This window comes from Pezoporus occidentalis, unplaced genomic scaffold (assembly GCF_034315485.1).
Source record: "Pezoporus occidentalis ecotype Australia unplaced genomic scaffold, CSIRO_AGI_Poc_V1 ctg175, whole genome shotgun sequence".
Classification (NCBI taxonomy): Eukaryota; Metazoa; Chordata; class Aves; order Psittaciformes; family Psittacidae; genus Pezoporus; species Pezoporus occidentalis.
The window spans coordinates 1,283,148-1,296,055 of NW_026913586.1; the positions used below are offsets into that span (position 1 = coordinate 1,283,148).

Genomic DNA, 12,908 nt, shown 5'->3' on the forward strand with positions numbered 1-12,908 from the left:
TACCATGAACCTGAAAAACTGGTAATGTGGTGACCCTGGAGTTTCCCAAGTGGCTGTCTCTTTAGCTGGTTCTGACAACATTTCCCTTCATTGCAGATCAGAGAGGACATTTCCATTTCTAAGCATTAAATCTGTGCTGCCTCATATGCCCGTGGCACTAAATCTTTTATTTTATATATATATATATATATATATATATATATATATATATATATATATATATATATATATATATATATATATATATGTAGTTTGAATCTATTAAGCTAGTGCAGTACTTGGTTTGAACAGGAAGTAAACCTGAATGCTTAAACCCTAGGCAGCCAGAAGTGAACGCCAACATTATCCAAGTGGACGTGCGAAACAGCCCCTAGCATCACCCTAACTCAAACTGGTTGACAAAGCAGCCCCAAAAATTCAGCCCTGACAACTGGAAGGAGTAGCTTTAAAAAGAAAAGCTGTCTACAGGACATCAAACTAAAATTATATCGACACAACACTGGTCACCACTGCAGAAGAAAAACTCTCACCTTTGGCCTAAAGCTTTTGTATTCCCAGATATTAAACAAGCCCTCTTTTCTGAAAGAGTTTACAAAACAGGTTTTGCCCCATATAAGTAGCATCCTTGGTATGCCAGAAAACTTGGGAGGATAGCCAAGGTGAGGTACGAAGATTTGACAGTCAGAAAGAAAGCCTTCAGCATCACAGCCTAGAAACACAAAGGGAATAATTCTATTGATAAAAGCATTAAGATTTTATAGCTCCAAGAAGAGACACCTGTGTTTTAGCAAACAGATATTCACCCAATGTATCAAAGCCTCTGCTCCTATATAATCCCCAGGCAACAAATTTAACTTGATTACTTAAAACAGCCTTATATCTTTTTATTTAAATGCGTACTTCAGCTGCAGTAATGTATCAATTTTGTGAACTCAGGTGAACTGTAAAATAGTCTAAAGCAACAGCTGCAACTTCTTTTCATTCACCTGGAGCTTGACATTAACCATCTTTTCCTGCTTGGAAGTTATCAGAACCTTAGCAGACCTCAAAGTGCAAGATGCAGCAGCATTCCTCTGCCAGCGCAGAGCATAGCCACCCAAAGCTTCTTCAAGCCAAGAAGATTCCTCAGTGAACAAGTAGATTGGTCTTTTATCAATAGTTATTTCTAAACAAGTAAATTCTCCCTATCACAAACAGACAGTACTATCAAAAGTTTGCACACAATGTGTCTGTTAAAGCTCACAACATCTTGTTAACAGTATTCTGCACCCCCAGAAGTCAGTTAGCTCACACAGAACATTCATCTTAGTCCCTAGTTAATTACTATTAGATTTCACTTACCAGTAGAAATAATAAAAATCAAGGCCAGAGCATCAAGTTGGGTTTTTTGGTTGGTTTGGAATGGTTTCTTGTAGGTTTTTTATTGGTTTTGTTTATTTGTTGACTAGCCAGCCTAAAAGGTCCCAACCTACCTACAGAAAAGATCATCATTGCCATGAATCAAGCACTTTAGAGGGTGGAGAACTACAGTGTTGACAGCCCTGAAGGAAACTTGACCCATCCAGAAGAGCTGGTTTGATAACTTCATGCCTGAGTTGCAGAAAACACCTTTCCCTTCAAGAGATCTGAACTACTTAGCAATTACCAGGACAGACATTGCACAAGTATATTAACTGTAGAACAAGTGTTACTGCTCATCCCAGGAGCACAGTCAGCATATGCTAACCTGTCACATGCTCCTAAGCAGATGTCAACCTTTTCGGTCCCCTATACCACCTTCTGGCTGCTTACCCTGTTACTCTGGCTAGTCACCCTCAGGCAGCACTAGAGCCCTTCAGAAGCCTTTCTAGAAAGCTTCAGCATCCTGGACACAAGGATCACATTCTATTTCCAAGAACTAATTTCCCATCAGTCTCTCAAAACAGCAGTCAGGGCAAAAAATCCCACTTCACAGTCCACTTATCTGCAATGGCTGCAGAAGCATTGTAACAAGTCCTGTAAGTAATTCATAAAATAAGCATGTTGATAGCACTGTCAAGTCAGTCCAGGAATTAATGAAATTCACAACCTGAAGCCCTACTCCTTATTTTCCCCAGCTGCCCCAGATAGTCATAGCATACTACTTGAAATTCAACATTTAAGTGGAATGTCCTAGGGCCCAGTCTAGGAACCACAAACTGCTCTATGTTTTTGCAATAGTCCAGTCCCAGCAAATCCAGTATAGGAATGGCTGAGGACTAACTTTAGAAGAGGTGGCATTCACAGAATGACTATCCCTACACTGGAGTATTTCTAGCCAACTGAAAAGTAGGTTTGGACTTGAAAAGATCGTGACAGCCTTCCTGTATAGGTCTCCATGATACACATTCAGTAATGCTACAGATGCAACCAAATCAACAGACTTTCATTGTTTTGGGCCTTTTTTTCTTTTTTTTTTTTGTTTGTTTTCTTATAGTATCTCAACACTTTGAAAAGTCCAGTTCCATTCCAGTAATGGGGTTATGGACACAGCACATCCACCTCATACAATGGCTATTTCAGAAGCATGGCTGATGGCTTCTTGCACTGCATGCAGAACAGCAAGGAAACACTGACTCCTGCAAGACTACTAAAGACAGGCTGGTATTAACTCACTCACAGGGTTGGTCTCAATGCTGCTGAAAATTCCCAAATGCACAGAAGACTAGACCTCAGGCTTTTAGTACATAACAGAAAAGCTTTCACCCAACAAAGCATATGGCAGCAGAGCTTGTAGCACAGTGCTGCAGACCCAAAAAGCCACAGCTACGTTTTTCTTTTTCCAAGATGTTCATCTGACCTTTGAAGCTTCTGTACTACTGAGCTGACATACTCCAGACTACAGTCAGATCCACGACTCTGGCTGGAGCTAATGCAAGATCATCATTAATTGGATTTGCCATCCATTCCGGCCTGTTACTATGACCATTCACTAATTATTCCCTACTTCACTTTGGCTTCTTCCAAACTGAATCATTCAATTAGATCACATGAGCTAATGAACAGTTCTAACTATGCATAATTACCTCCTAACCCAGGTTAAGCAGGCTGGGAGACACAAGAGAAACAATACGATAGAGCAAGACACAGAAGCAGACAGACTTGAATGGAAACAAATACAGTCAAGAGAAGATACTACCACCCAGTTTCCCTGTAAGCTCTTCACTACACTCAGCAATAACTATAGCAGGGCTACTACTGACACTCATCAGCCAAGTATCAAGAACAAGCACCATTTGTTGAAATGCTAAGCCAGATTTTGAGAACAGTGATTTCTTGTGTATGTACAGAGTATTCCAACTGAACTCAACTAAATAACCCATTTCTTAAAGTATGAAGTGAAATGAAAAGCTAATTCCTGCTTCCCTTAAGTACACAGCTAGCAGCTGATGACCTATTTGTCCTGCAGTGTATGAACAGTCAGCTCAACCTGCATGCTATGAAAATGAGAGACAGCATACTTTAAATGTGAATTCCTCCCTTTAAGCACATTAATTAAAGTACCAAGACAGTTACCTTAAGTTTCAACCCAAATACAACTTGAGCTCTTTAACTCATCATCCACATTCTTTCATGATGAAAGTACATGCTAATTGCTAAACTCTGTTGGTTTTAGATACAGTACAGGTACAGTACAAGCACTGAATGACTAGTAATTTTTTTTCTAGACGGGGTTGGACACAGACAACTGTAGACAGATGAGGCAAACATTAAATAAATTTAAATTCCATTTTCTTTTAGTGGCTAAAGACTTGGACTATGAATGAAGTCTAAAGGAGTTACTTTCATTAATATAGACAGCTTTCATCAGTACTCCTTCCATTTGCTCCATCACAAGGAGTTACAAAGCCTTCACTCTGCACATCTTCAAGCTGATAGTCTTAGTACCTTGCTGGTACAGAAACCTGCACTCTGCTAGAAGTCCAACTTTAAGTCAAAACTGCCAGTAGCCCTAGATACTTCAGCTCTCACCATTCCTGGACTCTTTCCCTGGTGCTCCACAGACATCACATGCTTGCATCCATACAAAAGCAATCCAAGTCTCCCGCTCATAGTTCAGTACAGATGCCCGATAGGTTCTCTCCCACATACCTGAATGGTAAAGCGAGCTGAAGTGGGCTACGCTAACCTCAAACCATCTGGTGTGAAATCTTGTTCTACATCCATGGCCTGAGGGAGTTCACAGCTTGAATCAAAAGCTTAAAATAAGTTAGCATGAGGAAACTGCTGCACTACATTCAAATATAATGCATTCTATCAGAGCTTCACCCAGGAAGTTTTCCTGTGAGAGAAAGGAGACAAAATGCTTAAATGTTTCTTGTTCTGGTGTAGTGAACCGAGGAGAGTGTGGGCATGTGTGAACCGAGTTCCAGAGCGTAGGAAAAAAAAAAAAATAGGTTAACCTTCAAACCTTATTTGGTAAGGTAAAAATTCTGGCACATCTAATGGAAAAAAAGAAAAATCACTAGATTTAAGTCACAAAATTGTCCTCCCCTTTCTCCAGCAGCCCTGCTCCATGCAACAAACTCACAGCAAGGTCTACACTAAAGCTATGGAGCTACCACAGACGGTAACACACCACTGCTTTCCTATTGCTGACCAGCAAATGCTGCCAAGTAGCTCATTTTAAGGCCAGAAATAATTAAATGTTTTGAATATTTTGACTATAAATAGGACTGATGAGCTAAGTTCCAAAGACTTGTTTGGATATCCAGTAAGACTGACAAAGGAGTAGAAGAGAAGACACATTTAACTCTCTCTGTTCCTTCAGGGCAATGGGATGCTAAGGGACAGATCTAGAGCTGTTATATAAACTGTGAACAGAAGCAAAAAGTACCCAAAGCTACAATTTTGCCAGAGAAGGGGAAAAAGGAGATATTCTGATGACCTAGATACCTATGAAGCGTCATAACTAATCAAACAATAGGCCTGTCAACTCCTAAGTGCTTTAAAATGCTTCTCTGTTGAATTGTCTGCAGGAGCAGACAGCTCTCCCCTGTGCAAAATGCTGGTAAGCTAGCATTTTGCATTCTCCACTGAAGGGGATAGAAAAGCTAGAGGGAGACTTCAGTATAAAAAGAGGTGCAGCAAAGAAGTCAACCCTCAAATTCAGCTATTTTCAGCAAATGCATACAAGTAACAGAATACCACTAAGCACAGATTAAGACAGAAGTAGAAGAAACCCTGACACAACCTAGTAAGCAACAACAAAAAAATGTATATAAGGATTGCTAATATATATAAATATATATTTATATGTATAAATATATATAAAAGGATTCTGAAAACACATCTCGAACTTAGTAACAAAGATGTTTCTTCATAGCTACAAGGAAAAACTCGAAGGGTAAGGATAGTCACAAAGCATGCTTCTTATCCTTCTTCCACTCTGCCTGAAACTCACTGCTATTATTAGCACACTCACTGAAGGACCTAACAGGATCTCTACCCACAGTAAGGTTTACCAGTATTTTTCCAGCCCCCTCAAAGAATGCTGCTTTAGAATGCTAAGACTAAGGCAGACGAAATCACTAAAAGGCCTCTTCCTCACCTTTTCTCCCCTTTCTTACCCATCCTCCCATTTTTTTTGAGGATGGAAATGAGAACCCACGGGATCTGACAATGCCTTAGTTCACCGCAGACTCTGGAAATGGCAAGTGAAAGCTCTTTGTGACCACTGCAGGCCACACAGATTTAAACTAGGCAGACTTCTGCTTGTATTTCAGAGTGATTGTATTTAAGGTTGCTGCTCACCCAGAATGATTCGGTCGGTATTTTCTAATTGGTCTAGCCCATAACCATATTTTACATACCTTGTATGTATTCCTCATCTCAGCAGCCAGTAATTTAAACAACGACCAGCTAACCCAAACCAATATTTTGAGTAAGAAGGATAAGGAGGAAAGAATATGGCAAGAGATGCCAACTGCAATTACCCCATATTTGAACTTCACATTTGCAGCCAGATTAAGTTTAGTCACGCATCTGCATCTGTACCATGGCCATAGAGGAGCTCAGCAGCAAGTAAAACAAGTACTTTTGCTGTACAAGGAGGTATGCCGAAGGGCCATTTTTCATACTCATTTCCAGGATAAACAAGCTGTCAGTCAGGAACACCAACAGGTTTACGGAAACAGAGCAAGCCAAAGAGGTTTGCTTCTAAGAGTCTGAAGTTTCTAAGCAAAATGATCTTTTAGCCCAACCTCCAATTTACACTCAGCTTTCCACCTCTCAAGTTCTGCAGCTAAGGGAGCCTCCCATCCAGCTTTTCCAGCACTGAACCCCATAATTCTGCTTTAATAATAAGTTCTACAATTCATTTCAAAGAATAAAGGGCAGTACAGGGAGAGACTGTGTTTGCTTTAGGAAACTGCCTTCTCAAGATCACATAGCTAGCAAAACTGATAGAGTAACTACCTTCAGACACCTTCATGGAGTATTTCAATTCCTCCTCCCTCTCCCTTCTCAACTATACTTCACTTGGTACTCACTAACACACCCACTAGATGAAAGGGAAGTATGACCAAGGGAAACACAACCTTAACCAACACAATTAATGCTGAGATCAACTGTGAATCTAGACAGGAAAAAAGCCCCACCAAGTCACGTTTAGGGATAATTGAAGCTGGGGAAATCACATTTTGTATGCGTTCATTTTATCTCCAATGGAAGAAGATATTTTTCTCACATAGCTACAACAGAAGTAGCTTTCATTACAGTCCCTGCTGCTACGAACATAGGGAAAGAGCCCTGGGCTGTCATATCACCCACAATAATCGATACAGCACCTAACTAATGTTCATATACTTCAGAGCGCCACCTACTCCCCACAACTCCCAAGTCTCTACCAAACATCACTGGTGTTGCTGCACAAGTCATTAGCTAAGGCAACAGCTCAAAGTACATTTATTCTGCCAACAGGACGCTGAAGGTAGCTGCCTCCTCCTCTCCCATGTTGCCTCTCCAAGCCTGTTTCACCAGTAAAGTGAAGCCTTAGCCACCCACTTACACAAGAGCTCTCCCACTCTTTCCCATTTCCAGTACCACGCAGTACCACACTGCCTTTCCTGCTAATTTTACCACATATCCAATGCTGCTGAAAGTTAACTAAATAAGCCAAACCATCAGAAACAACAATCCAGTATGAACAGTTTTCTACAAACTGTATCACCTCAATAACAGTCCAATGAGCACCTGAGCTGAATCAAAAAAGCAGAGCCTCACAGCTTCATGTGTGGGTCACAGGGTCAGCTCAGCTGCACTTCTGAACAGGACTGGTGCCCTCTGTGTTGGCACCATTGTTCTAGGTCCAGGCACCAACTTATCTTGAACAAACAGAAGGTGATGTGCTGTGCAATTTACAGCCTCTGAAACAGTTGCACCAGCAGAATTGAAAGGGAGGCACAAGCTGCTTGACTGGGTGCTGGTGCCAGGATAGAAGTTCAGCTTTCCGACTACAGCCCAGTTAAGCTGGAAAATTTCTCCAGACTCTCAGAACTCACAAGTACAGTTAAGAAGCATGTTCCTGTGGAGACTGACTTAGTGATATGTGATAACACTGCAAAGATGGGTGGACAACTGGGCTGTAACTGGATCTGACTGGGTGCTGCCAAGGATTTGTCTAGATCTGAAAGAGTTCAGTTTAGGCTAGGCTAGCCAACACATTTGTTAACCTTCACTTAACAGCAAGGTTTCCTTCCTTTCCAAATAGAAGTTAGCACTAGTTTCAGTTTTGTCAGCAACAGCCTAGAATGGGTAGCTAGTGGGAACACCTTAAGCCTGGCATAGTCCTTCCTGCACTAAAGGAGTATTCCCTTGAATGTTCCTACTAAATATACTGTAACTGCCAAGAGCTGTTTCTTCTAATCTACTCTTCAGTAGAATTTTGAGTTCAAAAATAACCAGCTAAATTGTCTCAAGGATGCTGTAAAACACTTACACTTTAGCAGCTCAGTTCCACGCAACACGCACCTTCATTATCAGTTCAAAGGGCTTAAGACTTACCTAAGCTTCTTTAACATCATTCACAACACTTGTTACCACAAAACCTCAGCCACTGCTGCAAAACAAGGGCCTTAACAGGAGCAGCAGGTTTGACACAGCCTTTTTCTGGACAGCAAATGCTATTACATGTACACTAATGGCTGCTGGCCAGTTAAGCCTACTTATGAGTATAGTAATGAGGGTCAAAAACAGAGTAACTCCAGAGGTAAGGCAAAACAGACTGTCCTCCTGAAAGGAGAAAATGCAGAAGGGGAGCTGGTTACCACTTCTCTTTACATCACGTTCTCAAATTAGTCTGAATACAACTAGCCAATCTAACTGCTTGTCTACAGGACAGCACACCATAACATATGCTGAGATTATAAATGGGTTAATATCCATCTTTCACTTGGGTGGAGAGCAAAGAGGGAAATACAGCTGTCTGAAGATACATGTTTAACACTCCCCTCCAACCAGTCTTGGTAAATCATATTTATTGTCTCCATCCTGAGGATCCATGAAATCTTTCCTTAGAGCATATGGAGGTCAAACACTGGGAAAATAAGTCCAGGTTTTAGAAGGTGAACCCAAAGAGAGATAATGCGCTGCTGTTTAAAGCTCACAAAAACTTAATCTAGTCAGTTCTAACGCACTACAGAAATAAGTGAACAGTTTAGACTACAGAACAGCTCAGTTTGATATTTGATTAATGAAACAGTGATATGTCTGCAACACCAAGTACTTAAACTGAGACTCTAAGAATAACATTCAGTCTATCACAAGCCAACTTCCAACCTCTTTAAAAGCACCAGACTGCATTTTGAGGGTCTTCTCAAACAAGCAGAATTCCTGGTAGCTTCTGAAGCTTCCACAAGTATTTAATCACATCTGCTATATTAGTGTGGATAGTGTGTTTGGTTTTCCATTGAAAAAAAATAAGCTTAAAAGTAGAAGCTGCATTTCTTAATGCCCCCTATCACCATTATTATGTTTTGAAGGATATTTTACCTTTTAAATCTCAGAGCATAACATGTGATAAGTTTTCAGTATCTACCCATTTCTACAGTACTATCAGCTCTCTAAAATATCCTAGTTCTGGGCCCCAGCCCCTGAAAGCATTACTAACTGCACTCTTCCAAACAACCTCTGTACCAAGAAGTCTGACATACTAGCACTCAGAAAGATTTCCTTTTAAGTATTTCATACTGCATTCCTTTCCTTATCCTCATGACAAGCTTAAAACTTTGTTGCTTGGAAGATAAGTGATAACTGCCTTGAGGGCAGCTTTTAAGGCCATGTTTAGAATCACACTTTTGTTGTTAACAAGAACAATTCCTTACTATTAGTTCAGAATTACAGAGTATTTAAGAAATTATTTCTCTTGAAAACAAGATAATTTGTTTTAAGAAAGTGATTTGTTTACATCAAGAACCTTAATTTTCTACAGCAGTCATTTCCACTACCACTCTATATCTTTAATACATTAAAGGAAGCCAAGCTTGTGCCTCAATGCTTAGCAGTTCATGCACTTCGAGTTTCCTCCCCTGAAACCAGTGCTGTGACGATTTCTACATTAGGCACAGGACTGACAGATGGCACCTTTCATTTCCCAATTGCTTATGGTTCCCCAAGTAGATCACGCTACACAGACCAAGATAAAAGAAGAGCCACAAGAAAAAGCCAGAAGACCCTTTATTACATTTACCCGAAGAGCTGAAAACACAGAAGGGGTTGAGGAAGACAGAGAAATATGACACAACATGCAAGTTTGCAAGTAGTAATATCATAAGATTATGCTCATAGAGACACTTAAAATAACTGCACTTATTCTTCCACTCAGCAGTACCACCCTGTTAGAGAAGATAAGAGGCGAGAACAACTTTTCCAAGGACACACAACGTACAAGAAGTAGGCCTAACACATCAGTACAAGCAGTTGACACATGTTCTCCAACAGGTTTCTGTAACTTAAACAAACCAACAAACCTTGTTGTCCTGGAATCTTTATACAACACATTGTATAAACGATTCTCAAAAGACACTTTGAATATTTTACTGAGACCAGTAAGATCCTCAAAATTCAACATGACTATCTCTAAAGCGAAGGAAGAAAAAAACATATTACTTGACACTAACTACAGACTGGAACCTGATTCTGATCTCTCTTGAGCAACAGCTACATAAGAGCAAATTAAATTCTACTCTCAAATATCCATTTACTAGAAATTATATTCTACACTTCATGTCTGTAATGTGTACAAGATCTTATTAGCTCAAGCCTTCAACTTCACCACCTTCCACGGTTTCACTTCTATTCCAGTCTTAAGAGAAATCGGCCAAGACTTGCAGCAGCACAAACCCCACCTTGCCACACAAAATCACTGGTATGCGAGGCTGAAAATACAATCAGTCTTTCACTCATTGTCTGCACTGAAAAATAAAGCTGAAATACACCTAGAACAAGGAAAAACATATTAGATTGGACATCTCCCCTTCTAGCAAAAGCATATCAGAATATCCCTCATACCATACACAAGCCATAAATAGAGGCCCAGTAACCCAGCTGTAAACTGAGTCCCTTCCCAAAAGGCACTTTGTGCAATCTTACAGCTTTGACAGCTCTCTTGCCTATTCCTCTGGGATACAGAAGAGCAGGGCAATTCTTTTAAAAGAAGATAGTCCTTCACAAATCATTTCTGCAAAGACCCAAATGGACTTCTCTTTCACACTATATGTGATTTCCTATTAGATCTGCTCATTAAGTTCAGCACGCTGACATCAAACAGGAATTCCAATACCCAGATTACCTGTGTTCACTCAGGTAACCTTTGTCAGACTGCCTTGGATGCTGTATGGTTTAGTAATGCCATCTTTGGTGTCAAGCATTCTGCTTTCAATTTCTCCAACCTTAAAGAGGAGCCAGTCACTAACCATTATAAATTTAGTAAAGCTATTTTTTTCTGTTTAGTTAATGGGAAAGGGACAAGAGTTACTTAGCTTCACATATCACACTGAGCACAAGGATCTACTTTTCTCACACTAGAAAGAGATACAAACTAGTCTTGTTACTTCAAGGAGTAACGTCCCCATGGAGCAGCCAGAATTCTCAGCGACAGGACTCCAGGCAAACTAACTAGATAGCTCTAGGATATATAAGCACATGAACAACCTGCTATGGAGGCAATTCATTAAGTGAATTTACCAGCTATGGCACTATAATGGCATCAGTACACTCCCTCCCAAGCACAAAGGGGGAGGGTAAGCTCCTTGATTTGCTGCAGAGCAGGAATTCCGGTTAAACACCTAACATGTAGTCACTTGCCTAACATTAATTTATACCTTAGATCATCTCCCAGTAATTCATTTGTACAGCTACAGAATACAATGGATGCTACCTTCAAGTCTTAAGAGATACATTCAGTCAAGTAAGAATTAACAGTGGGGGAGGCAAACCAAATCTTGCAATTCCTCAGATTTCATTCCAGGTTTTTTAAGTGGGCAGATGATCAACTTCCAAAATTTAAATGCCTTTAGAGTTCTTCATATTGCACGCATTCAAAAAGCGCATTCAGCAAGTACATGAAATCTTGCTTTCCTGGAAATGAACGTTACAGAAAATTTGTTAATTTATTTCAGAAATAAATTTAAAGGTCAGACAAGTTGGTTACCAATGTTCTCATAACAGCAGTCCCTATTACATATTCATTTGCTGCTAGAAGTTACTTGATTATAATCCTTGACTTAATAGATATCACTCATTTCATATCAGTCATTTCTTTGCAGGTAACTGAAGTATCAGACAATCTGAGGGATGTTTTCAGAGATATTTCAAACTTGCTCATCTGTTTGTTCTGGTGTTTCAGACACAAACACCATCTCCACAAATGTATTCATGTAAATCAACTCCCCAAAATCAGCTATAGGAGGCAGTATTGATTTTAAGAACAACCTGCCAAAAACCCAGGGAAGTTACCTCCATCCTTCCTCCAGGACATCCCAAGAATGCTGAAAATGTTTTGAGAAAGAGACCCAGTCATTCCCCAGTTAAGAGTAAAGTCTTAAGGACCAATGTATACAAGTACTTCTGAAAACTTTCAGTTGATTACAAACAACAAATACAGCAGCCCTGCCTACGCAGAAGCTTAGAAAATATTTCTGTGCCTTTTTCACCTTAGACAGTTGCCATTAAAGACAAAACCTTAAAATAGTAATGACTAGTGTATTAAGCTTGGGAAGTTAATGCAGGATTTAGCAAGAAGCTGGAAAATGCACTCAAACTGGCAACTTGCAGAACTCACTGTAAGTGCATTTTGCAGCAACAATAAAGACAAGGAAACAATTTAACCTGATTTTAAAGTTTAAAACTTCCCATTCAAAGACTGCCATGCCAGGATATCAAAAATCATCCGAAGGACATGGCCTGTTCATGATTGCAGTGCAGTAACAAAAGCAACTTCAGGTCTAACTTTTCTACATAAGGTGAAGTTTAGTGAAACTTGGCAGTACTCCTCATGAATGTCCTTGGAACAGTTAGAAATGTCTACAGACTATGCTAAGATGTGCAAGAGTCAACTGACAACAAAGTTAAAGCTAGTTTCACTACAGTGCTGAAGCGAAACCTGAGATGCAGCTTGCGCTGGAGATGAACAACACTGCAGTTCAGTATCAAAACATGAACAACACAGAATTTAATTTACATGTATTTCCATCTGCTTATTACATCTGTTTTTACAGTTGGGCAAAACAAAGTCAGAGAGGATGCAATACCACCATCAGGAGATAAATGCTCTATCACACCAGAGGAAAATCCCCAGCCCTCCTCTCCTCCAACAGACCCGCTCTTATCCAATCTAGCCAGCTTGAGGTAACGTCCTTATTTGTATTAGGACAAGGGAAAACAATTCCTCA

General features: G+C 40.1%; 1 protein-coding gene across 6 annotated transcripts in view; it reads right to left on the reverse strand.

Annotated features, from left to right (window-relative positions):
- ATL2 (atlastin GTPase 2) overlaps positions 1 to 12,908 on the reverse strand; it is a 45,343-nt gene that overhangs the window by 27,682 nt on the left and 4,753 nt on the right. Inside the window, exon 1 of one of the 6 annotated variants that reach the window (XM_062614362.1) lies at positions 531 to 816. The exons of the other annotated variants lie outside the window; for them this stretch is intronic. The gene's annotated coding sequence lies outside the window, so the exon portion shown is untranslated. Of the gene's footprint in view, positions 1 to 530; positions 817 to 12,908 lie in introns of those variants that run through there. 6 annotated transcript variants of the gene reach the window in all.